Source organism: Heloderma suspectum, chromosome 7 (genome assembly GCF_057233095.1).
Source record: "Heloderma suspectum isolate Gila_16-S chromosome 7, 16-S_ref, whole genome shotgun sequence".
In the NCBI taxonomy this organism is placed as follows: Eukaryota; Metazoa; Chordata; class Lepidosauria; order Squamata; family Helodermatidae; genus Heloderma; species Heloderma suspectum.
In genome coordinates, this window is record NC_139464.1 from 36,790,229 (window position 1) to 36,816,977 (window position 26,749).

The window sequence follows — 26,749 nt, forward strand, 5'->3', positions numbered from 1 at the left end:
AATGAATGTGTCCATGTGAGCTTGGACGACAGATCTCCTTTAATAAGAACTCTCATTACATGTTTACAAGTTTTTGTATATGCACAATATAGTTTGGAATCATGTAGTGTGGCATATCATGCATCACCACATTATGCCCCATTTCTGATTGCTGGTTTTCATATGGCCTGTCTGCGCGATGTCATGTGATGTTCACTTGCTGTCACCAATTGCCAGTATGAAGATAGACCCTGCAGAGTCGTCACCTTCCTCATAGAGCCAGAGCTGTGGTGATGAGAGAAGCAGCTAAGGAGACTGCTTCAAGTAAGTTGGGAGAGTCTAGGCACTAGGATGGCTGAACATTTGGGGGAGGGGGGGAATCTGTATATTACTTTACTCCAAAGTTCATAATCAATTCCGAACTTGACCATGAATTTGTAACGCATCAATTCAGGCTTGCTACAAAGGTGAGCATTATGAACAGGTGAATTTTGACCAACAAGCTGACTGGTTACAAAATTTGGCAGAATTACGACTTCTAACAGAATGAAACCACTGTTACTCCTACAGAACATACTAGCCTTTTATACATGAGAAACTCAGGCTTAAAAGAAACTTATTTGGCTCTACCTGGCTGCTAGGCAACATTGACCTGCTTGTGACCCTTATTTGCACCCAGAGCTGGTAATTGGCTCTGTATCCTAAGTGACCCATGTCACTGCACCTACTGTTTTAAAAACGCTATGAACAAATTAACCCTTACCTTCCCCTTTATTTGGTGTTATCCCCTGCCATCACTATTCCAACATTTTTCTGTAGGAGTAACTGATCCAACGGAGACTTTGCAGAAGTTCCGCTTGGGGAAAAGGACTGTAAAAATATGAGAGCAATTGATGGGCAAAGTGAAGAAAACTGCATCACTTCTCTAATAAAGGATGCCTCTGTCACATTGGCAGTGGCCACATCTGGGCCTTGATGGAGCATCACAAATGAGACAGCTGTTTCTAACATGCATACCTCATGGCCTCATTGGGTTTTCCTTTATTTCTTCAATTGGGGCTATTGAAGTTATTTTTAAAAAACTGTAGAAACATTAACAACTTTTTAAAAAATCTAGTATTTTACATCTGCTGTAATCCTCTTAGCAAAAAAAAAAAAAAGAAGTGGGTGGTGGTGGTGGTGAACAACATTTCTCCAATGATGCATACAAGCTACAATTTTTAAAACACATTTTAATTTGGGTGTGTGCAGCTAATATGGATATGTGTATTTAAACCTAATTGATGCAACCTGCCAAAAGAGATATATTTAGTCACTATCGCTTGGTTGGAGGAGAATAACTGGCCATGAAGTACATGGTCAATATCTACAATAGTTTTAAGGTATGACATGCTCTTTTTTTCAGCAGAGCAAACATTACCAGACTAATTCACCGCTGGTATCTTATTCAGAAAGAGCAAAGTAAACTGTGTAGAGTATACAGGATTCTAAATGAGAATTCCATCCTTAGTACAAAAGAGCTAAAGAAATCCTGAACTTTAATAAGGCAGGCTGTAAAAAGACTATTCTGCTCTTGAAAACCAGACTTCACCAATCTTCAATGAGCAACAAGTTAAACAGTCACATTCTTTTCTAATGCACCTGTGTAGAAATGCTATTTAAGCAAATATGTCAGTATCCACTACAATCTGATACATGAAAATCTTTGTTAGTACTAGATTTGAGATCCATATGCAAAAGAGCATCAAAACTATGCAACATTTGGACCAACAATTTATTAAATTCTTCTAAAACTAGTTTGATTTTTACCTGACAGTATTCCTTCTCTGTGCAGGGGCCGCGGTGGCTTAGTGGTTAAGACGCTGAACTGCAGACTGGAAGGTCGGCAGGTCAGCAGTTCGAGACCCGAGTGCTGCGTGAGGGAGTGAGCTCCCGTCTTCAGTCCCAGCTCCTGCCAACCTAGCAGTTCGAAAGCAAGAAATTGCAAGTAGATAAATAGGTACCGCTTCGGCGGGAAAGGTAACAGCGTTCCGTGCACCTCGGTGTTCAGTCATGCCGGCCACATGACCACGGGAACGTCTTCGGACAGCGCTGGCTCTTCAGCTTAGAAACGGGGATGAGCACCGCACCCTAGAGTCGGACACGACTGGTTGGGGACACCTTTACCTTTTTATTCCTTCTCTGAGTGGGACTGGCTCTTGTATTCCAGAGGCTGCTGAGCCAATTGGGGAGGGAGCCACGTAGCTCAGTGGGAGAGCACCTGCTTTGCCTGCAGAAAGGCCCAGGTTCAATCCCCGCACCCCCAAATAGGGCTGAGGGACACCCCTGTCAGAAACCCTACAGAGCCATTGCCAGTTACTGTAGTAGACAATACTGGGCCAGATGAACCAATTATCTTAAACAGTATAATGCAGCTTCCTAGTTTCTCATAATTATTTACATTTCAGACAGTGGAGGCTGGTGGCTCCGATTTCGATGGGGCTATACATCCATTCTGGGTTTCAGTCAAAACCAGCCAGAACTCTAAAGAAGCTATCCAAGGTGCTGAACCTATTTTGGGAATAGAGTTTAGAGCCTAGGATAGCTTCTTTACAGTTCTGGCTGGTTCTGACTAAAACCCAGAATGGATTCATTCATTCTCTCTCTCTCTCTCTCTCTCTCTCTCTCTCACACACACACACACACACACACACACATAATAATATTAATCTACAAAGCACTGGTCCTACCTATTGTTTCCCTCCAGTCTCTGGATTCCCCTGGGCTCACACAATTCCATACAAGTCGCAGCACACACACGTCACAGTACACTTGCTCTCTTGCTCCAGTTTCGGCTGCTTCAGTGTGGCTCTCTTGTTCAATAAAGAAAGAACTGGAGGAGACCAAGGTTCACTACTCAGTGAGTGTATCCCCACTGCACTGCTCACAATGCTCTCTTTCTGGTCTTCAGTTGTAGCTAGGGTGCTCAGCATAGGCATCCTCCATGGGTAGCCAAACTCCTACATTAAAGGCTTGAGTGATGACTGGCTCCCAGGATCAAACCATGCCATATCAAGCCAACAGGTAGAGCAGACTTCCTGGATGCTCTGCCTGTCTGAAACGCTGTTCATTTGGAGTGAGTGCAGTGCAGACGCATGGAACCAAGGCACTGCATATGCACATGCACTATCCACCAAGGAGTTTACTCCAGGCAGACTGGATTTCATCTTGGAAAGCGTGCAACCATGCACTAACACTTCCATCAGTCTTCTTCAGCGTGCATAAGCAACTGAAGGTGGATGGCCCTGCCCTGTTTACCCAGAACGATGGCCCTGCCCTGCTCACCCAGAACGATGGCCCACCCCTGAGCATGCAACCTGAAGAAATAGTTCTCAAGCAGTAGGCAGAACGCCTTAAAGCTTCACACTCACACCAAGGAGCCTATTTTTGTGTTGATCTTAAATAGGCTGGAAGCCAGAGTGCTGACTCACCATCTCTCATGTTTCTCCAGATCAATTCAGTACACATCTGTATGAACTGTGTTCCCTGTTAGCTCATGCCAGGCTTGACAGACAATAAGGCAACGCCACACTTTTCGTGTAGTTTTGTCTCCCTTCTTATGGGACCATGATATCCTCCAAATTATTCATCAAAATATACAATTCCACAAAACTCAAACTGCATTTTTATATCTGCTTATCATAACTCTGTCCACTTCTATTTGCGGGGCATGCCTCCTACTCACAATTCAGTATATGCTATTAGGGCCGTGAGTTCTTGTTCCCAAATGTATCAGACAGAAATTGTGCCAGTCAGAATAGGTACAATTAGATACAAATTCAAAATAGAGGCAGTAGTCTGCACAAATGTTGAGTACAATCTCCCTCCCGTTCCCATTGATTATTATGAGATTGTACTGCATGCAATTAAAAGATTTTCATGCTCATGCAAAGACTTTAGAAATCTAGTTTCAAACTTATATACATGGAAATAATACAAAATCATTTTCCCCTTACAAATCTGTTAGGAGTAGATCCCCAGTACTTTTTCATATCCCTCTGACTTTTCACCTTTTGATAGCCAGTACCTTTTCACATAAACTCCAACACTTCACAGCTGAAAACAGGTACATGCTGGTAAGTGACCCCATGGATTCTTATAAGAAGACTTACTTCACAAATCCCCTCCCCTCCACTATTATTGAAGAGCCTTAACTGTCTCATTTATGCTGCATTCATTTCCTCTGCAACTCTTCCACTAATTTAAAAGCCAAAAGCATTATTCTAATTATTATAAACAGTCCTGAGGGCATCTGCCAGTTGGGTGGGTGGGTGGGTGGGTGGGTGGTGGTTAAATAAATAGAAAGAAAGAAAGAAAGAAAGAAAGAAAGAGAAAATCATATGGTTGTATGCAGACCTCAGTGAGATAGGCATAATAGGTAAATATGACTGGTCAAAAATTCATACATCCTTGAAACCTTCATTATCCTTCTAGTTAATCATCCTTCCAGTAATCCACATTGTGGACAGCAAGGAAGGACAGAACTCCAAACAATGAAACATGCCATATTATGGGCAAAAGGAGGCACACATCTGGTATGATCACAACTACACAATGCCTCACAAGTTTGATATGTCACTTTTTTAAAAAGCAGCATTAAAAATTAGAGAATTTCTAGTCATATTTTATTTATTTATTTGATTTATACCCTACCTTTCTACCCAAAAATAGCACTCAAATGGCACTCTCAATATTAGAGAAAATAATTTAAAATGCAATTATTTTTGGCAAAAGGGGACACACATCTGAAATGATCATGACTACATAATCAGAAATTTGCTATGCCATTTCTAAAAAATCAGCTTTTAAAATTAGAAAATTTCTAGTCATATTAGAGAAAACGGTTTAAAATGTAATATTTTTGGCAAAAGGAAACACATCTGAAGTGATAACGGCTACACATTAAATCACAAGTTTTACATCTCCCTTCCTTCATAAATTCAGCTTTTAAACATTAGAGAATTTCTAGAACTCATATTAGAGAAAAAACTAAACATGCAAGATTTTGTGTGGGTGCTAAACCTCAGTATCAGAGGAATCTAAGCTGGTCTAACTATCCAACACTTCAAAATAGCAGCTGCAGGGTGTGAAATGACAAACTGAGTGCTACATTTATTGATTTACTTATTTAATATCCCACCTTTCTGCCAAAAAATGGCACTCAAGGCAGCTAACAATAAAACAAAGATTTTTAAAAATCTTAATTAAAAGATAACCTAAAAGCAAATAAATTAAAAACACAATTAAAAACACATCAATAAAAGAAATAAATAGCACCAACCAATTAAAGCCATGTTCAGCAACAGACCAGCTTATGTGTCAAAGGCCTGCCTGAATAACATTTTTGCCTGCTGGCAAAAGGACAATAGATAGGGAGCCATCTAGCCTTCCTCAGAAGGGACTTCCACGGCCTCAGAGCACCCACCAAAAAGGCCCTCTCACGTCCCCACCAGGCATGCCTCTGACGGTGCTGGGACTGAGAGAAGGGCTTCTGCCAAAGATTTTAAAACTCAGACAGGCACGTATGTGAGAATATGGCCCTTCAGGCAGCCCTGGGGCTAAGTTGTATAACATTATGCCACCATCCTGTTCAGGTATATGCATTTATAGGTATGTGTAGATGCATCCAGCTCCATTCAGAGATAAAAGCTGCAGTCCTGTAATATTCACCTAGGAGTAAATCCTACTGAACTCAATAGGACTTACTTCTGAGTAAACATGCACAGGATTGTGCTGTTAACTTCTAGAGATCCTAGGAACCAAGCAGAAGCCTGAAGAATGGCAACATTAGTAACTCACACAAACAATTTTAACAAGGCATCCCTAGAAAGGGATATAGGGACTATGATTTCTCAGGGATGTCTAACAGAAGTATTGACTTCCCTTGGTAAATAGGGACAGCTGGAGCATATGCTTTCATACAAGATTTGCAGACATCTTTAAAGGCAATTCATATTTCATTTTACAAAACAGAAACACTGTTCTTTTCTCTACCTAGTCCTTAACTCCCAACTGGAGATGAAGGGTTTGCTCATTTCAGGATGTGACATGCACACATTACAAAATGAAATTGGCTTGAAAAGAGCCAAACAAATCCAGCACATCTTACTGAGCATACATCTCACTGTTATATTAATTGGTAAAATATATATATATACATTAGCAAGCCTGGTTGTTGCTGTTTTCTTTTTCTAAACAACTTGTACCTGATGGAGCTTTTCTCAAGCTCTGAACTCTTCCATCCTTTTCTTGATTATGGCCAAGTGACCCATATTTAAAAAGCATTTGCAATAAAATTATAGCTCTCGCTTTTGTGCTCCTGACTTTCCCAGTGAAAAGCTAAAATGTTTTAAAATTGTCACTTTTTGACAGAGGTAATGGCTGTAATATATTTAGTCTCTTTCTCCTTGTGCTTCGAATGACTATGCTAATAAAGGACACAGCTGTAGATTCTTTATAGCCTACTTTGCGGGGTGGGGGAATGGAGGGGGAAGCCCAGATTGACTATGTGTGTCAACAAATGCAGCTGGGAAAGAAAAAAGAAGCCCCTTGAAGGCCTCTGCAACTTAAAGTCTAAGATAAATGACGTTCCCATTTTAAAAAAAGAAAAGGAAAATGGAGGTTGGATTCAATAAAAGAGAGGCTGAAAAAAAATGAATTGCTTAAAACTAAAGCCTTTCTCCCCTTCCAGACAGCTTACAAGAGAAATGAGCAAAGCTGAACACAGAAAGGAGGGGAGCAGCTCAGAAAGAAAACAAAGACCTATCCTGGAAAATATATTGCACTACCAAATAATCTGGAGTGGGGGCTGGAGAGAATACAGTTTAAATGGAGATGCAATGGCCAACTCTGACACCCTTGTCTCTTGACAGAGGAGGGATAGACAGCTTTGTTTATTTCAGCACCAAGGTCAAAAAGAATCAATACTTCTGAGCATTAGAAAATATGGTCTCTCCAGATGTTAAAGGTGGGCTATGGAGTCCATTCAACTGTGGTCCTGAGCATGTGCAGTTCCACTGTGGCTTTGCTTGGCTTTAGCTTAGCTGGCATGGTGGACCTTAAATTGAGTGATTATTTTCCAGCACATTTCTAGGAACCCTTTCCACACCAATGTATCTGCTGAGGAACCACTACACATCTGCTATAGAATCCCCTGCATAGTCTCTGGGGGCATGTTCTAGGGGACACAGCTGATCAGGGCACTGAACGGGCATCTTTAGCTTGCCTGAATTGAGAGTACATCCTAGAATACAGCCAACACTCCCCTGAATGTAGACATTGAAGGGAAAGATGGGTCCTGGTGTCTTTTCAGACTGCACAATTGAATGCACATATGCCCGAGAGCAGAGCCTATTGGCCCAATTCACATTAATTATACATGCAGAAAACATGTGAAAAGGCTAGGGGAAGGTTGGTATTGGTAGTCAATCTGTGCTTTAGAGAATCTTGTCTGCCATTAGAGATCTTCTCTCTGAGAAGGTCTTCTCATTCTTGATTAGCTTCCAAAGCACCTGGCATGCCCTCACTGGAGGAATCCTCTTCAGAGTAGGAGCTAGAACTCAAGAGCAGCAACACTGATGCCAGAAGGCCAGGAGGAGCCTGAGCCCTCAGGGAAGATGAGCACAGGTTCATCCCCGCAAGAGGAGGAGAACTCTGCCTCTGAGACAGAGGCTGTGCAACCCTCTAGCCCCCGAGAGTGTCATATTCTCAAGAGACAAACCAGAAGAACCCCTGTGAGAAGGAGTGCCCATTTATAAAGGAAGGTTCCTCATGTGTAAAGGACTCCTCATGAGTAGGGCCCTCTTCATGAGGGACAACTTCTTGCAGGAGCCTCTAATATGCTGCAGCTGAGTTTTGGATGGGGCTCTGGAAGCTCCAGCTTATAAACTCTCAATTGAGCCCTGCTGCTTGTTGGAACAATGCCTTTATCTCTGCCCCCAGGGAAAAAAAGAAAACCTTGAAACTTTGCTTCCTTGACCTTGCTTCTCCTTGGATTGGTCTCTTGTGCCACTGATCCCTGGACTTCTGATAAGACCCTGATTTTTGACTTTGCTAAACAGATTTGCCCCTAGTTTGCCCCAGGGCCGCACCTGACCAAGCCAAAGCAGGACAGTACCCCCATGTTTGCTATAACCCAGTTTGAAAACTGCTATTCTAGACATCAACTATGGCCTTTATGCCAGTCTCCTGCCCCAGTCTGCATACACATAATCCATCACATATCACAATCTTTCTACCATCCCCATGCTTCAAGATCAGCTCTCAGGAACAGAAAGCTCTATATGTCTGTTTTAGTCGACATGGCTACTTGTCTTTCCCCCACATCTGCATTCTTAAAACTAAGAAGGTAAACTTCATATGCAAGTTAAATGTCTACAGATCTGGTCTTTCCCCTCTTCTCTTTCCTCTATTGCCCTGGAGTTTCACCATACCCAACAATAAAAGTGAAATCCAATATCATCTAATTAGAAGAGGATGAATAGTTCAGCTACCATAAATGGGCTTTGAATACGAATAAGCCAACAAGAGAGCAAGGGACATTCTCCCCAGTCCTCTGTTAATTGACAACCAACTTCACAAACTGCTATGGCAATCTTTAGAGATCATTTGGCAGAGCAATCTTACAAAGCAGTTAAACCAGAGTACTTGGAGTTTACAACCCAAGCTGAAGGTTGGTTGTTGTGCAACAGTGCATTCAAGATACGTACATATACCAATTGTTGTGCCAGCAGCACCATATCACAAACATGTGTAGAGCTCTTGAACAAATCCCTTTCATTTCAATGAGGCTTGGCTAGGGGAAATTCCCACTGAATTTTGCTTGGCATGTTTATGTACATGCGTGTGAGGAGGGGGAGGAATTCGATTTGCTGTCTCAAGTACCAAAATGTCTGTGATGCATCCTGATTCAAGTCCTGTTGCTTTCATTTTTGTCCCTGGGATATTATTACAGCAAATAATAAAACAATCACTTTGTGATAATCTGGGTGGGGCGGGGAGAAATTACGTGATTTCTCACACCCAATGGGCTTTTGGAACAAAAGATAGCAATACAAACACGTTTCTTTATTTGACTGGGTTTAGTCAAACAAAGTTGTGTTTAACTATTTAAATGGATTAGGAGAATGAAGAATAATCTGTCTTGACTTTAGCAAAGGTTTTTGACATGGATCTGTGAGCTGTTCTGGTCCAGGAGTGAGAGAATTGTGGGTTAGAAGGCAATACAATAAAATGGATTGCCTCAACTTAAGAGTATTGGTTCACTGTTGGGTGTCACACTGCAGTGTTCCACAGGAGTCTGTCCTGGACCCAATGCGGTTCTGTGTATTCTTTAATCACTGTGGTCCAGTTCACATATTCAATGGGTCAGCAAGTCTTTGCTGTGTGAAGAAGAAGGCATTCACCTCTGTTGTCTACCACAAACATAAGTGACATAAGGCATTCCATGCAGATGACCAATTTCCACAATTCACATGCACCCAAAAAAGAAAGAAATCGGGTAACTTGGTGGTTGTGCAGTTGGACATTTGCCTACATCAACCACATGGCTAGAAAGGGGAGAGGAAAGAGCATGACTGCTAGATGAAGACTCTTGCCAACTAGCTAAATTCTTGGAGCTGGAGTAGAACATATGTGTGTTCAAGTGTGCAGATTGGAATGCAACTGAATTAAATTCGCCCATGCCTGTCCATTTTAGTTCGCTGATTCCCAAGATGTCAATGTTCAATCTTGCCATCTCATGTTTGACCACCTCCAGCTTGCCTTGATTCATTGATCTGACATTCCAGGTTCCTAAACAATATTGTTCTTTACAGCATCGGATTTTCTTTTCACCACCAGACACATCCACAGCTGAGTGTCCTTTCGGGTTTGGCCCAGCCGCTTCACTCTTTCTGGCGCTACTTGGAAATACCCTCTGCTCTTCCCCAGTAGCATATTGGACACCTTCCGACCTGAGGGGCTCATCTTCCGGCGTCATATCTTTTAGCCTTGTGATACGTTCCATGGGGTTTTCTTGGCAAGAATACTGGAGTGGGTTGCCATACATGGACGTCACCAGATGGTCAATATCGAAATCAGATTGATTATGTCCTTTGCAGCCAAAGATGGAGAAGCTCCATACAGTCAGTCAAAACAAGACCTGGAGCTGACTGTGGCTCAGATCATGAGCTGCTTCTTGCAAAATTTCAGCTTAAATTGAAGAACGTCGGGAAAACTACTAAACCGTTCAGGTATGACCTAAATCATATCCCTGATGAATATACAGTGGAGGTGAGGAATAGATTTCAGGGATTAGACCTGATGGACAGAGTGCCTGAGGAACTATGGACGGAGGTCCGTAACATTGTTCAGGAGGCAGCAACGAAATCCATCCCAAAGAAAAAGAAATGCAAGAAAGCAAAGTGGCTGTCTGATGAGGCTTTACAAGTAGCTCACGAAAGAAGGGAAGCGAAAAGCAAGGGAGAAAGGGGAAGATATACCCAACTGAATGCAGAGTTCCAGAGAATAGCAAGGAGAGACAAGAAGGCCTTCTTAAATGAACAATGCAAAGAAATCGAGGAAAACAACAGAATGGGAAAGACTAGAGATCTCTTCAAGAAAATTGGAGATCTCAAGGGAACGTTTTGTGCAAAGACGGGCATGATAAAGGACAAAGAAGGCAGGGACCTAACAGAAGCAGATGAGCTTAAGAAGAGGTGGAAAGAATACACAGAAGAACTATACAGGAAAGATCTGAATGTCCCTGATAGCCATGATAGTGCGGTCACTGAACTTGAGCCGGACATCCTAGAGAGTGAAGTCAAGTGGGCCTTAGGAAGCATTAGTAACAACAAAGCTAGCGGAGATGACAGTATTCCAGCCGAGCTATTTAAAATCCTAAAAGATGATGCTGTTAAAGTGCTGCATTCAATATGCCAACAAATCTGGAACACTCAACAGTGGCCACAAGACTGGAAAAGTCAGTTTACATTCCAATTCCAAAGAAGGGCAACGCCAAAGAGTGTTCAAACTACCGCACAATTGCGCTCATTTCACATGCCAGCAAGGTGATGCTCAAAATCCTACAAGCTAGGCTTCAGCAGTATGCGAACCGAGAACTACCGGAAGTACAAGCTGGGTTTAGAAGAGGCAGAGGAACTAGAGATCAAATCGCCAACATTCGCTGCATCATGGAGAAAGCAAGAGAATTCCAGAAAAACGTCTATTTCTGCTTCATTGACTATGCTAAAGCCTTTGATTGTGTGGATCACAACAAACTGTGGCAAATTCTTAAAGTGATGGGAGTACCAGACCACCTTACCTGTCTCCTGAGAAACCTGTACGAGGGTCAAGAAGCAACAGTCAGAACCAGACATGGAACAACCGAGTGGTTCAAAATTGGGAAAGGAGTACGACAAGGCTGCATATTGTCACCCTGCTTATTTAACTTATATGCAGAGTACATCATGAGAAATGCCGGGTTGGATGAATCACAGGTCGGAATTAAGATTGCTGGGAGAATTATCAACAACCTCCGATATGCAGACGATACCACCCTAATGGCAGAAAGCGAAGAGGATCTAAAGAGCCTCTTGTTGAGGGTGAAAGAGGAGAGTGCAAAAGCTGGTTTGAAACTCAACATTAAAAAAACTAAGATCATGGCATCTGGCCCCATCACTTCCTGGCATATAGAAGGGGAAGAAATGGAAGCAGTGACAGATTTTACTTTCTTGGGCTCCAAGATCACCGCAGACGGTGACTGTAGCCATGAAATTAAAAGATGCTTGCTCCTTGGGAGGAAAGCTATGGCAAACCTAGACAGCATAGTAAGAAGCAGAGACATCACCTTGCCGACAAAGGTCCGTCTAATCAAAGCTATGGTTTTCCCAGTAGTAATGTATGGCTGTGAGAGCTGGACTATAAGGAAGGCTGAGCGCCAAAGAATCGATGCTTTCGAACTGTGGTGCTGGAGAAGACTCTTACGAGTCCCCTGGACTGCAAGGAGGTCAAATCAGTCCATCCTAAAGGAAATCAACCCTGAGTGCTCATTGGAAGGACAGATACTGAAGCTGAAGCTCCAATATTTTAGCCACCTAATGCGAAGAGAAAACTCCCTGGAAAAGACCCTGATGCTGGGAAAGACTGAAGGCAAAAGGAGAAGGGGACGGCAGAGGATGAGATGGCTAGATAGCATCACGGATGCAATGAATATGAACTTGAGCACGCTCCGGGAGATAGCGCAGGACAGGAAGGCCTGGCGTGCTATGGTCCATGGGGTCACGAAGAGTCAGACACGACTGAACGACTGAACAACAACAACCACAAAGGAGAAAGGTTGCCATGCTCTAGACCAGGGGAGCTGAACCTCTTTCAGCCAGAGGGCCAAGTTTCATTTGGGAGAAGCTTCTAGGAGCCGCATTTCAGCGGTGGGCAGGGCTGAAGGCAAAAGAGGCAGGAACAAAAATACCAGCTTATTGTACATAGCTTAAAGCTTTTACTGCCAGTAACTAAGTCTTAGGAAAGACATTTCAACCTTTTAGAATGGAGAGAAAAATGAACAAAAGCTGGGAAGCCATCAAAAAATAGGGAGCTGGGGAAAAGAAGGTGAGGCCAAGGGAAGAAAGCATGGCCTTCTGGGGAACCCCGGGGGCTGAGATTTGGCCCCCAAGCCTGAGGTTCTGCACCCCTGATCTACACATATGTCAGAGTGCACTAAATTCCTGAAAATAATCAACCAATTATGATGACTTCCCCTTTTCTAAAAATGGCTTGGGGAATCAATCCACACCTAATTTTTTAAAAAGATACTTCCCCTTGCTTTTTTTTAAAGGAAAAACAGCTTCAGAAGGGGGTGACTGCAAGCTGAGAAGCAGTGGGGAGGGCAAGAGTACACAACCCTTTCCCTTCCCATTATTTCCCCACGCCAAGTTACACACACACACAAACAACCTGAAGGGGAGAAAAAAAGGCAGTGGAATGGCTTTTAGGGAACTGGGATGGTTTTGAAGTGGGAGGGAAAAAGCAACTGGGATGGCTAGGCTAGTCTATGGTTGCTAGTCAGCGTTTAGATGGCCATAGGATAGGTCATTTCCTGAAAATCAACCTTGGACCCCACTCTCTGAGGCTGATTGCTGGAGAACCAACCTTCACCTCCTCCTGCACCACCTCGTAGGCAGCGCGGATCAGCCCCGCGCTTGGAAGAGTAGTGCAGAGCAGGGGAAACGGGGCATTCCCAGGGGTGGGGCGGGGAGGTCGGAAGTGCTGGTACAACACATCATATGTGTCGTCCGACTGCCCCTTCCCACGCTCCAAGGTCCCACGCCTAGACAGCCGAAATCGGCTATCTAGCCATGAAAGCAGGGCTGCGGGAGTGAGGAGGAGATCCGCTCCTCACCACTCCTCCCACCCTACACTGGATAGGCGGTCACCCCTGGGCTTGGAGGCGACCGTCGATCCGCATAGGATTGCTCCTTTACTAAGTTATATCTTCCTGAAAAAAAAACCTGGATTCTCACCAATGGTACCATCAGAACAGGACTTTGGGGCAAACAGAGGGCAATCCTCTATTTGAAGGGCTGCTAGAGGTTCATCCTCTGTTGAAAGCATCCTCTGTTTGAAAGTCTACCCTCTCCAATTCCAGTTTAAAGATTATGAATCCTAGGAACTGTTGCCCATCAACTATTAGCACCTGGATAAGCAGACTGATCAAGAAAAGGTGGCAAGAATATACGGAAGATCCGTATAGGAAGGATAATAATATCGGGGATAGATTTGACGGTGTGGTCAGTGAGCTAGAGCCAGACATCCTGAAGAATGAGGTTGAATGGACCTTAAGAAGCATTGCTAATAACAAGGCAGCAGGAGATGTCGGTATCTCAGCTGAACTGTTTAAAATCTTGCAAGATGATGTTGTCAAGGTGATGCATGCCATATGCCAGCAAATTTGGAAAACACAAGAATGGCCAACAGATTGGAAAAGATAAACTTATATCCCCATACCAAAAAAGGGAAGCACCAAAAAATGTTCAAACTATCGAACAGTGGCACTTATTTCACATGCCAGTAAGGTAATGCTCAAGATCTTGCAAGGTAGACTCCAGCAATTCATGGAACGAGAATTGCGAGATGTACAAGCTGGGTTTAGAAAAGGCAGAGGAAATAGAGACCAAATTGCCAATATCTGCTGGATAATGGAGAAAGCCAGGGAGTTTCAGAAAAACATCTATTTATGTTTTATTGACTATTCTAAAGCCTTTGACTGTGTGGATCATCAGAAATTGTGGCAAGTTCTTGGTGGTATGGGGATACCAAGTCATCTTGTCTGCCTCCTGAGGAATCTGTATAACGACCAAATAGCAATGGTAAGAACAGACAATGGAACAACGGACTGGTTTTAGACTGGGAAAGGAGAATGGCAGGGTTGTATACTCTCACTCTACCTATTCAACCTGTACGCAGAACACATCATGCGACGTGCTGGGCTTGATGAAGCCAAGGCTGGAGTTAAATCGCTGGAAGAAACATTAACAATCTCAGATATGCAGATGATACCACTTTGATGGCTGAAAGCGAGGAGGAGCTGAGGAACCTCATGATGAAGGTGAAAGAAGAAAGTGCAAAGCTGGGTTGCAGTTAAACCTCAAAAAACCCAAGATTACGGCAACCAGTTTGATTGATAACTGGCAAATAGAGGGAGAAAACGTGGAGGCAGTGACAGACTTTGTCTTTCTAGGTGCAAAGATTACTGCAGATGCTGACTGCAGCCAGGAAATCAGAAGACGTTTACTTCTTGGGAGGACAGCAATGACAAATCTTGATAAAATAGTTAAGAGCAGAGACAGCACACTGACAACAAAGGTCCACGTAGTTAAAGCAATGGTATTCCCCATAGAAACCTATGGCTGCGAGAGCTGGACCATAAGGAAGGCTGAGCGAAGGAAGATAGATGCTTTTGAACTGTGGTGCTGGAGGAAAATTCTGAGAGTGCCTTGGACTGCAAAAAGATCAAACCAGTCCATAATCCAGGAAATAAAGCCAGAGTGCTCACTGAGGGAATGATATTAAAGGCAAAACTGAAGTACTTTGGCCACATCATGAGAAGACAGGATACCCTGGAGAAGATGCTGATGCTAGGGAAAGTGGAAGGTAAAAGGAAGAGGGGCTGACCAAGGGCAAGATGGATGGATGATATTCTGAAGGTGACGGACTCAACCTTGGGGGAGCTTGGGGTGGCGACAGCTAACAGGAAGGTCTGGCGTGGGCTGGTCCATGAAGTCACGAAGAGTCGGAAGCGACTAACCGAATAAACAACAACACAAGCAGACTGAAGAAGCAGACACAAGATCACATAATCACATTCTTCCACACAATGGTGAGATGTACTGTATGTCTATTTAAATAATTATAATTATTTCTAAATTTGCATTTATATATGTGTGTGTGTGTGTATATGTCTATATGAATGAATATGCAAACGTTATGTAAATTACTGTCCTCTTTTGTCCTTTTCTTTGGTAATGCATCTCCTCTTTTTTTGACAATTCTTAAATGGCCAGCTTATACCCGGCTAGGACTGCATAAAAGGAGTTTCTCTGTGGTGTCCCTGAAGTTGTGGAATTCCCTCCCCTCTGCATCCAGAACCTTCATTGCTTGTGTTTTGTCAGGAAGTCAAGATGCACCTCTTTACCCGGGCTTTGGAAACAGATGAAGCTTCTGGATTATGATTTGAATGAAGCATTTGATGGTGGTTTTCAGTTGTTTTATATTGTTTTATGGATATGTATTAATGAGACCAGAACATGAAGGATGGACTATAAAATTAAATAGTAAATAAATAAATAATAATGCCAACATAGAACATACAAAATATATCAACAATTTCATTTTGACTGTTTAGGCCAACCACATACAAGAAGATATGTATCTGATATCAGTGCCTTGTTCTTATGCATGCTTCTGCCTTCTTTACAAAAATGTCCTTGGTTATTTTTTGTTTTGTTTTTTTCTGTTTTGTTTTGTTTAAGCCCCCAGGGAGACTGTTTTTAGAAGCTACTCAGGCTGACACTCCTCCATTTCATTTTGAAAGGTCAGGCTGAGAGCTGGCAGTTGTATAGGAGCTGTTCTCTGTAAAGAAAGTCTTAACTAGCCAGGCAGGGACTTAACCCAGTCGTCGAAAAACTAACATTGTCACTAGGATATGGAGAAACCATGGCGAAGAACTAGCAACAGCACAACCACGGCAGAGTGAGCAGTCGGAATCTGCTCGGTGGGCCTTTATCATGTCGTGTTGTTTGTACGATTCAAAATGCGCAGAACGATTGTTGAGATGATGTAGACAAATTGACTCAAATTAGTTTAGCATTGGCCAAGCAAAGTTTAAACGTGTTGAGTCCAGACACATAGCAACAGTCCACAGCACTTTTGGAAGGGAGTATATTGGAATTGCTAATTTGAGAGAGAGAGAGAGAGAGATCACTGGGAACCCAATGAGTGCTGTTGCTTTTTCTTAAAAAAAAGAAAGAATTACAACCAAGTCTTAGTTTTAAATATGATCCTTATTAGAGTGCTCTCTCCCTCTCTCTCTCCCCCCCCCTCTCTCTGTAAATTAATTTAGAGGAATACTTGTGTACTTGAACAGTTTTATATGCCTTTCATCTTTGGAGTGTTATTTGATGGCAAACAAATCCCTAAAGAACTACTCCCTCCCTTGCCAAAAAAAAAAAAAAAAGATTAAAAGGATTTTGAGATTTTTGTTTTTGTTCCCTGCTTTCAGTCAAACTGTCCCAAATCCGGCAGCACAATACTTGAGTGCCCTATGCCACCCGCAGACCACCAGGGGTGAGCATCTTATTGTATTTACTGTAATCTAATTACATCAGGTCTTCAATTCACAGCCTGCTTTGGTAATACAGGCTTTCAAGTTGCAGTCAGGGTTTCAATTTTTTAAATCTTTTAAAATAACAGGGGAACAGAGGAAAGGGGAAGGGGGAGAGAAAACGAGAGAGAGAATGGGGACAACCTAGCAGAAGTTCATTGAGACTAATCCCATTCCATTGGTTTCATGACTAATGTTTGTTGAATTGTGCCCCAATGTGTGAAACTCATTATTACCCTTACTTCCTATTTAGAAAACATCATTTTTTTATGAACAGCATTTAGGACCCTGGATATAAAGTCATTTCTAAACTTCCAAGGATGATACTTCATCTGGATTAGGAATCAATGATAAAAAGTGAAAAACATGCTCTCCTATTGAAGACAATGGGACTTGAATGTGAGACTTTGGCTGGATCCTGTCCCAAATATTTTAGGGTGCAATCCTATGCATGTTGAGACAGAAAAAAGTCTGGCTGCAGAATGCTGAGAGTTGTAGGACATTTTTCTGTCTCAACATGCAAAGGATTGTGCCCTTAAATGATCAAATGGACAAATTCATCTTGGCATGTCAAATTATCTAACTAGACTTCCATCATAGAGGGAAACACAAAAACATTGTTGTAAAGATAAAAATATTTTCCTTTAAAAAAAAAAAAAAGAAGGCACAGTTTTCTTCTCTGTGTTGGATTGTTATGAAAGTGTTACCAATACTCACAGAAGGATTTCCTCTTCTTTTTTAAATGAAAAAATGCACATATAAGCTGGGATTCAGAAGGACATTTGCATCAATGGAAGGCTCTTCTGCTTGAGAAGGTGGTCCCCCCACTTTCCACCACTTCCCCCTCCTGCTGCAGCCACACACACCACTTGACCAGCTGCCACATCACACCCTTCCAGAGACTTTCTCAACCCAAAGGAGCAACTTTTCAGGAGTGCAAGGGGCTGTGGTGTAATTGGAGAGGTACAAAAGTCCTCTTAGGCAAATGGAGTTCCATTTGTACCTCTTTAGATCCAGTCCATAGAGTGTAACCTAAATAAAGCTACATGCTTCTCAGTTTTATCCTGTGAACTTTTACTCAGAAATACATTGATTGGGACTGACCCCCAGGTAATACGACTGTAGCATTAGTACCACTGAAAATAGTGGAAGTAAAGTACACAGATAAACCTTTTAAGACTCAGTGTTTTAATGGACTTAAGCATGCTTATTTCTCGCTAGATCTGTCTGCATCCAGTGTCCCAAACCAGAGATGTAACACAACTTTTTTTTAAGGCTTAGTGGGACACCAAGCATGCATTGAACATATCAAAATTACAGATACCTATTTTTTGCGCATGTGCTGCTCCCCGCCATACAGCTAAACTCTAAACCCCCGTCTGAAATGTACATTTCTACAGAATGTACCAACATGCACTTTGGATGTACATCTGGATACATAGTGGGAACATATGGTAAAGCTGCTTTCTACTGAATCAGACTACTGATCCATCTAGCTCAGTATTGTTTATTCTGTCTGGAGGTGGCCCCCATGCCTCAGTCAGAGATACTTCCTATTTCTAGTCCTTAACTAGAGATGCTAGGGGATTGAACCTGGGGCCTTCTGCATGTGAAGCAAGTATTCTACCACAACTCCATCCATGCAAAAAGAACACAAGTGTTAGTATGGTAAATGCACAATCAAAGCTCCCTCACATTATCATATATTGTGAAAAACAAAAATCAGACCTTCAAGAGGATACAAAATTTACCTACTCTTTGGATGTGCCATTACTGCCATCTAGCTGCACAGGGTAATGTTTCCCTATGTTGTTTCTCCCTGGGGGAGGATGAATTTCTTTGTTTTATCTGTTTTATCCTGCCTCTCTGTAAGTGTTCAAGGAGGCTTACAATAATTAAAATTGTGTCATCTAAAATTACAAAACAACAGGAAAATAATACAGCACAGAGCAAAACCCGAAACAGCAACAACGTCAAGATCCTGAAGCAGAGTACCCACCGCCAATAGTGCACTGCAAGAGGTGGATTTAGCATGCCTTTCTAAAACTAACAAGGAAGGTCACCTCCTTTCAAAGCCTTGTGAAATTACACCATAGGAACCGGCCTCCTATCAGGTCAAACTATGTGTCCATCTAGCCCAGTATTGTCTACATGCTGACTGGCAGCGGCATTCTAGGATCTCAGGCAGAGGTCTTTCTGGAGGCTGTTTTGGGATGGATGATGGTGAACAAGCTGAAACTTAATCCAGACAAGATGGAGGTACTGTGGGTTGGGAAACCAACTACTTTGGGTGGAGGTTTACAACTGGTCTCAGAAGGGGTTGCACTCCCCCTGAAAGACCAAGTGCGCAGTCTGGGAGCCCTCCTGGACTCTGAGCTAACTGGGGAAGCCCAGGTGATTGCAGTGTCCAGGAGTGCTTTTTGCCAGCTTAGGCTGGTACGCCCTGTCTGGAGAGGATGGACCTTGCTTCAGTTATCCACACAGTAGTCACATCCAGGCTGGACTACTGTAATGTGCTATACGTGGGGCCGCCTTTGAAGATAGTTCAGAAGCTCCAGCTTGTGCAGAATGCGGCCGCCCAAGTATTGGTGGGGGCGAGGCGATTCGATCATAGAACACCTACACTGCGCCAGCTGCACTGCTTACTGGTGCTTTTTCGAGCCCAATTCAAAGTGCTGGTTTTGACCTTTAAAGCCTTAAACGGTTTGGGACCAAGTTACCTGAATGACTGCCTACACCCATATCAGCCTGCCCGAGGCCCTTCTCATTTGCCCACCCGTGAGAGCAGTCAGGTGGGTGACCACATGTGAGAGGGCCTTCTCTGCAGTGGCCCCACACCTTTGGAAGAAACTGCCATCAGAGGTGGAAGAAACACCATGCTCGGTCATTGCAGACTTTTAAGAAGGTCTTGAAAACATATTATTTTACCTTGGCCTTCTATTGATATGACTGCTATTGTTGCTGTTGCTTCTGTTAACATCGTTGTTGGTTTTATTGTTGGCTTTTATTGTTATTTTTATTGTTTTTGTATTTTTTATCACTTTTAATGTTTTAATTGTTTTTATGTATTGTAAGTCACCTTGGGCCACTTCATGGATCACTGCCTTGTTGTGGCGAAGGGGCTTGTGTAACTCAGTGAAGCCATAAGCTATGCCGTGCAGGGCCACCCAAGATAGACAGGGCATGGCAGAGAGTTCTGACAAAATGTGGTCCACTGGAGAAGGAAACGGCAACCCACTCCAGTATTCTTGCCAAGAAAACCCCATGGAACGTATCACAAGACTAAAAGATATGACGCCAGAAGATGAGCCCCTCAGGTCGGAAGGTGTCCAATATACTACTGGGGAAGAGCAGAGGGAATTTCCAAGCAGCGCCAGAAAGAGTGAAGTGGCTGGGCCAAAGCCGAAAGGATGTGTCTGGTGGTGAAAAGAAAATCCGATGCTTTAAAGAACAATATTGTTTAGGAACCTGGAATGTAAGATCAGTGAATCAAGGTAAGTGTCAGGGTGGACACTGAGCCCATAGATTCCCAGAGTAGTTCTGCTGCTGAGGAAGAGCAGTCACTCCTTCGGGAGAGGAGCGCGCTCCTTTTTCCCAGGACCAACAGCTGACAGAGATTCCTCCCACCCACATTCCTAGTTTAGAAAGCAGTCCAGGGAATGTCTCAGCACAGATAGCAGACTGGGTGGATGTGCGGCGCAGACGCAGAGAGCGGCGCCAAAGGGTTTGCGCTCAAAGAACGGTTGCGCCCAGAGGATCCAAGGGAAAAGGGGAGGGATTCTCCCTAGTCCTTATATTCAGGGGTCTGCCAGTAATTGCCTTGATGGGAGTTGATGTTTAAAACATCTGGAGGTTGGGGAAGGCTGCTGTAGAGACATATCAGGGCATTTGGGGGAGCAAATGCACTCACAAATACTATTGGCATATATATAGCATATTTACAAGGTTCACACCATATTATGCACATTATAAATATTTACTTTTTCATACATACTTTGGAAAATGATTTGAAAGCCAAACAAACTCACAGTGAGAAGGACCATAGCTCAGTGGCTGAGAACATGCTTTGCTTGCACGAGGACACAGTCCCAGGGTTGGCCCAAGACATTTTGCTGCCTAAGGCAAAGAACAAGATGGTACCCCTTCCATGCACAAAAGCTGACTGGACTGGCAGATGAATCTGCTTTAGCACTGAATGATGGGACCACATCCTCATTGCACTTGAAAGCAACAGGCTAACTTAGGGGGTGCAGAGCAGGCTCCATGGCACACAGCTCTCTCCTCCAACACCTTGCTACCACCTTCAGCAGCATCTGTTGCCTCAGATGACTGCTTCACTTTTCATAATAGTAGGGCCCATCCTGCTCAATCCCTAGCATCTCTAGGTAAAGTTGGGAAATATTTCAGTCTGAAAACTGGGAGCATTGCTGCCAATCTGTGTTTAGATGGTCTAATCGTTTCATTTGATATAAGGCAGCTTCCTATGTTCCTGAGCATCAAAAATGTGTGTGTTTTCCACTGGAACATAAGAAAGTAAGAATGGTTCTGCTGGATGAAACCATAGATCTTATCTAGGCAAGCATCCTGTTCCCAACACTGCTGGCCAGATGCATCAGCTCACAGGTAAGGCACTGTGAGACAGCTAGCCATGCCCTCTTGTTTGGCCTTTGGTGTGCTCCTTCTGGGCAGAGAAGTTCCCCTTGGGACCTTTATGACACTCTTCTAAACCAATGAAAGATGCTTGTGTCTTTTGGTGTTGCTGTTTGGAGAGGGTGACCTCCCTTGAACACTTTGTAGCCCATTTTGTCTTGTTGCGTGCTAAAGAAAGCCCACTGAGCCCAGGGCCCATGAACAACATGGAAGATAATGAATCTGTAACTAGGGATGGACAAATCTGTCAGTTTCAATTTCTTTCCATTTTGCATTTTTTCAAGCTTATGTTCTGTTTGTTTCAAACTTTGTATGCATTTTTGCCTAACACATACATACTTTTGCATGACATTTTCTTAATGTAATGCATTTTTAATGTTATTTTCCCTAATATATATGTTTTTGTACACATTTTTTAATTGAAAACACCATTGCAAAATTTGGGAAAGTGCAAATTTCGAAGAATAAACATGTTTCAGTTCGCATACTGGTTTGAAAGTGTAAAATTAGGTATGTTCACATTAAAACGCAAACTGAATGAATTTCTCCCTCATTCCTACCTGTAACCAACCCATAAATAATAAGGGTAGATATCCAAAGAAGTCTGTCTTGCATGATTTAAATTCAAGTATATTGGTGTCATTGTTCTTCTAGCTTCTTAGGGTGTGATATTATATTATTATGATTAATAAACAGATTTAGGTTTTGTTTTAAAAAGCATTTACTTAAATGGACTGAATAGATTGCTCCATGGAAGTATAGTTGCAAGAGCTCCACCTGCAGTCATTCTAAAAGTAGTGCTTTTCAGCAAATCCCCTTCTTGTCAAATGGGATATTGCTAGATTCTTTCTACTTTAGGCTGGAGACAGGTAATAGCTTTTTTCAGAGAGTTCAAAGCAGCAGAATAAAGCCATAACTGCTTGTGGTGTATACACTCATTTTTTCCTGTGTCACTATTGTCTTGTGGTGCTCCCAGACAAGGCTTTTATGGCACCTTCACCCTGCCTCATTCATGGAATTTGACAAGGTGTCAAGACATTGTCATCTTCAACTTGTAACCCTCTCATGTTTTTCCACCAGTTCTTTTTTCTTACCACAGAAAATCTGTTAAGGAGAAAAAGACAGAACAGCTGCACAATGCCTTCTAATTGGTAGTGCTAGGAGCCCGTCTGGAAGCACCCTTGATGCTTCCAGACCCCCTGTAAAATGCCATGAATGAGGGGGGGGGGGTCATTGCACAGTAAAAGCCTTGTGTGGAAGCACTCCAAGAAAGCAAAATAGCCCCAGGGCATCAATTTCCTTCCTTTCTGCCTGTTCAACAAGAAGTGAAGTGTTACAAGGAAGGTGTTTAGGCAAAGAGGCAACTGGAAGAGGAGTCTCCAGAGGCAAGGATCTGTAGTAGCTGTCAGAACCAATAGCTGCTACAGTTACACAGAGGTTTTTGGACATCTGGTGCGTCACTTCCAAGGTAATGTGTGAATTATAGTAATAGAAAAATTATAAATTATAAATAAATTAATAGAATAATATAATTTTATTCCCTAGTAAATGTGTGTAGGACTGTAGGTTAACACTGGGATCCACTATGTGTGTGTGTGTTGGTGGCTACAGAGCCTAATAAAAGGGTAAAGTGCCAATTTCAGGACTAAGGCTGCAATCCTATATCATGGGAGCAAGCACAATTTAACCCAACAGGACGTACTCCTCAGTAGACATGTATAAGATGGCACCGTGAAACAATGATAACCCTATCCATGCTAATGACAGCCTATGCAGGATTCTAATTAGCTTGTTATTAGCTTTTGGTTGCAACCCTGAAAAAGTTATGCACATTTAATTTCCACTGATTGCAAAGGGATTTGGGTGTATGTAACCAGGAATAAGAGTGGGCAACTATCTGTCCGAAGTTATCAAATCTAGCTCATATCTGCATGAGTAAATAGCTTTTCTTTCTATACACTTTCTATTGGGATGATTTGGAGCTCGGAATCATCTCACTCTTCTAAAAAAAAAATCCATGGCATACTTATAGTGTTTGCAACACCAAAGGGATTGTGCTTCTAACCTGTCATTCAAGAGAGCAAAATAACTGTAACCTCTAATTTTACCAAAATAGATGTGTTGATAGTGCTGGTATCTGAACTTGCTGCACTGAAAGCTGGATTATAACAAGGCTAGAAAATTTATTTATTTATGAAATTTCTTGCCTGCTTTTCATTATAAAATAATCCCAAAGCAGGGTACAAGCAATAAAATACAGTAAAATAATACAAAACTGACAAAAAACATAATCAAACGGGGAAAAGAGTAACAGATATATTATAGTTTACAGGATAGAGCAAAAGAAAAGAGAGGAAGATTTAATTTTTTAAAATGCCATGACCTATCCGAAGTAAAGCTGTTGCTCAGTTAAAGACATCTTAGATCATTAATTAACAAAAGTCATGTAATTAACAGATCAATTAAATTGGTATATGTATGGCACTAAGGATAGTGATGAGTCCAGCATCCTCTTTCCAACAGTAGCCAGTTGTTCCAAGAAGTCCACAAGCAGGGCACAAAGCCCTACCCCATTGTTTGCCAATAGGTTTTACCAATGGCGGCGGCAGCAGCTGCCACCCCCAAATGGCTGTGAGAAGTTTACTGCCTCTGAACCTGCTCTCTCAGATCAATGTGTGTACCTTGTTATGCTGCTCTCATTTTCCTCCAGTTGCTCTGATTTGTTTGTTTTTTTTAAATTCTTTGGTGGTAGGAGCATTGTTTTGTGTTTGTTTTATTCTTTTCTGCTGCCCTAAGGTTTTTGTGGTCACATAGGCTGAAGGTTTGGATGTCTCCATTTAAGGAATCTCTTCTCATTCCCTGAACAAGGTATGGGGCTCTCTGTTCCAGTGTGTGGTGCATCTTCACCTATCAGGGTCACAGAAATGTGACCCTGGTAGAACTAAACCAGCTTTCCCGTACCTGGTGCCCTCCAGACATTAGACTACTCCCATCACCCTCAGCCAGTATGTCCATGTGCATTTGGAAGGGACCAGGTTGGGGAAGGTTGACTAAACATTTGCATGTTGACTTGGGGCTAAGAAGTGCCTGATTAATTGCAACTGTTTTATTAATTGAGGCAAACATTTAATTGATTAATTAGTATGATTAATGCACTAAATAAGAACATATCAGACCAAAGGCCTACCTAGTCATGCATTCTGTTCCCACAGTGGCCAACCAGATGCCTATGGGAAGCTCATAAATCTTGCCTTTAGAAGCAAGATAATCAAGTGCATGATTAAACAGTTCTGTGGACAGCAAATTTCTTTGATTATTCCAGTCTTGTTTCCAAGTCCAGCTCCAGGACATAGACTGATTTAATAGCCCTAGTGATGTTTCTTGCCCAGAGTCTGATTGAGGTTGACCTCCTGCTAAGTTCTTGTCTCTTTTGGTGGCTAATTTCTACATTCTCAGGGACCACGTTCACCAGACACTGACCAGAAGCAGCGGCATTTGTGCAACTTGATTAGATTTTTAAAGCCCAAGCCCCCTCCCCTATTTATTTTTAACTGTATGTTCATAGAGCAGTTTTTCTTTAAAAACTCAAACAAAAGGTAATGATCCTAGCTGTAAGCTATTCTGCAGATTCCACAAACCAAGGGTGCTTCCAGACTGAAGGCTTCTCACACTAGTAATTGGTACCATGCAGCTAAAGGAAAACATGGAAGAAGTGGTGGGAAAACACAGGGTTAAGAGTGGAAGATGTTGTCTGGACCCCACCCCCCATAACATTCTGTGAATGAGGCAGGGCAATGACAGGATAAAAGCCGCATTTGGAAGTATCCTAACATTTGCCCCTATCAGTCAGGTGAATCAGTAAGAGGCAGGCACAGGTAGAAGCACCCCATACATCTGGATTGCAGGGATTGTAACTGCTCATATGAACAACCAGTCCTTGAAATGAGTCATTGCTGAATGTGCCCTCAGAGAAAGAAATCAGCTAATGCTGGAGTACAAACCAGTGCCATATGAACTAGTAATTTATATGCCCGGGACAGGCTGCCAACTCTTTCTAGAGGGTAGCTGTGTTAGTCCATTACAGCAAAACCAACAAAGAGTATTGTGGGATCTTAAAGACAAACACATTTATTCTGGCATAAACTTTCATGGGGTATTCATCAGATGCATAGAGTATTAGGGAGAGTTTCAGGTGTATATACAGTACATAAGGTGGTGGCAGGAGGAGAAGACTTGTAAACAGTGAAGTCAGAAGGGAATTAAATGCAAAAAGTAACAATCACATTATTAACAGAGGTCATTCAGGTTGCAGTTGTTGGTGATTAAAAAGAAACACCTTATTTCCCTCCTTCAGAACTTGTACCCAAAGGTTCTGAATCTTGATGGGTATTGCTGCTGAAATTCTAAATTCTCACTGTTCAGCTAGATTGCTCCAATTCATAAGCTGTTGTACAACCCCCCACCCCACCCCACCCCACCCCTTACTGGCTACTACACAATCAGCAAACCACTAGCCAGAGTCCCTTGTCTCTGATTTTCTCCTTCCTCACCAGCAGTATTCTTAGGTTGTTGTTGTGTGTACACCATTAATGAGAAGCTACAATGCTATACACCTCCTATCATTTCTAACCCTTTGAGGAAACAGAACATTATATAATTTAACATATTTGTCAATACCTTCCATGATATTTGATGACAGCTTGGGGCATGTTCCCCTATTTCCAAACCCTAATTAGGAGTGCTGGCAAGAACCTCAAGCGAGCACGAAAGAGTTGCCTTTTTTTTCTTTTTCTTTTTTACTGGCAGCCAGGTTCTTGGTGCCTGTAGCAATTGCAGGCAGAAAGTCAGCAGGTGCTGCTTTCCCCTGTCATAGCCTCTCCATGGTAGAAAAGGCTGTGCCTGTGGAATTTCTGACTCAGATGCAGCACTGCAGCCTTGCCTGAGGAAAGAAGTTGGCAACTACAAACTAATCAGAGACTTTCGTATCCGTAAATCTGCCCTCATACCTTACAGCCAGTGCCAGGAATTGACGGAAAGATGGGGAGCGGGGGACTGAACGGTGTGTGTCTGTAACTGCGGATGGCTGTCGTCAGCCTGCCCTTATGCTCGATTCCTCGGCATCAGTTATGGGTGAGGGGAACTTGAGGAGAAACGGAGGCCCTCGAACGCGTAGACGGGCCTGGGCTGAAGCGCCTGCGCGCCCCTCCGAGCGGCGGGGGGCGCTGG

At 42.7% G+C, this 26,749-nt stretch overlaps 1 long non-coding RNA gene across 1 annotated transcript; it reads right to left on the reverse strand.

Moving 5' to 3' along the window:
- LOC146339543 (uncharacterized) lies at window positions 1–26,737 on the reverse strand. The gene is made up of 4 exons (XR_014784272.1): window positions 26,530–26,737; window positions 1,789–1,938; window positions 743–849; window positions 1–264 (listed from the first exon to the last, which is right to left on the reverse strand). It is a non-coding gene; the product is annotated as an uncharacterized LOC146339543 (long non-coding RNA).
- Between the last annotated feature and the right edge of the window lie 12 nt (window positions 26,738–26,749).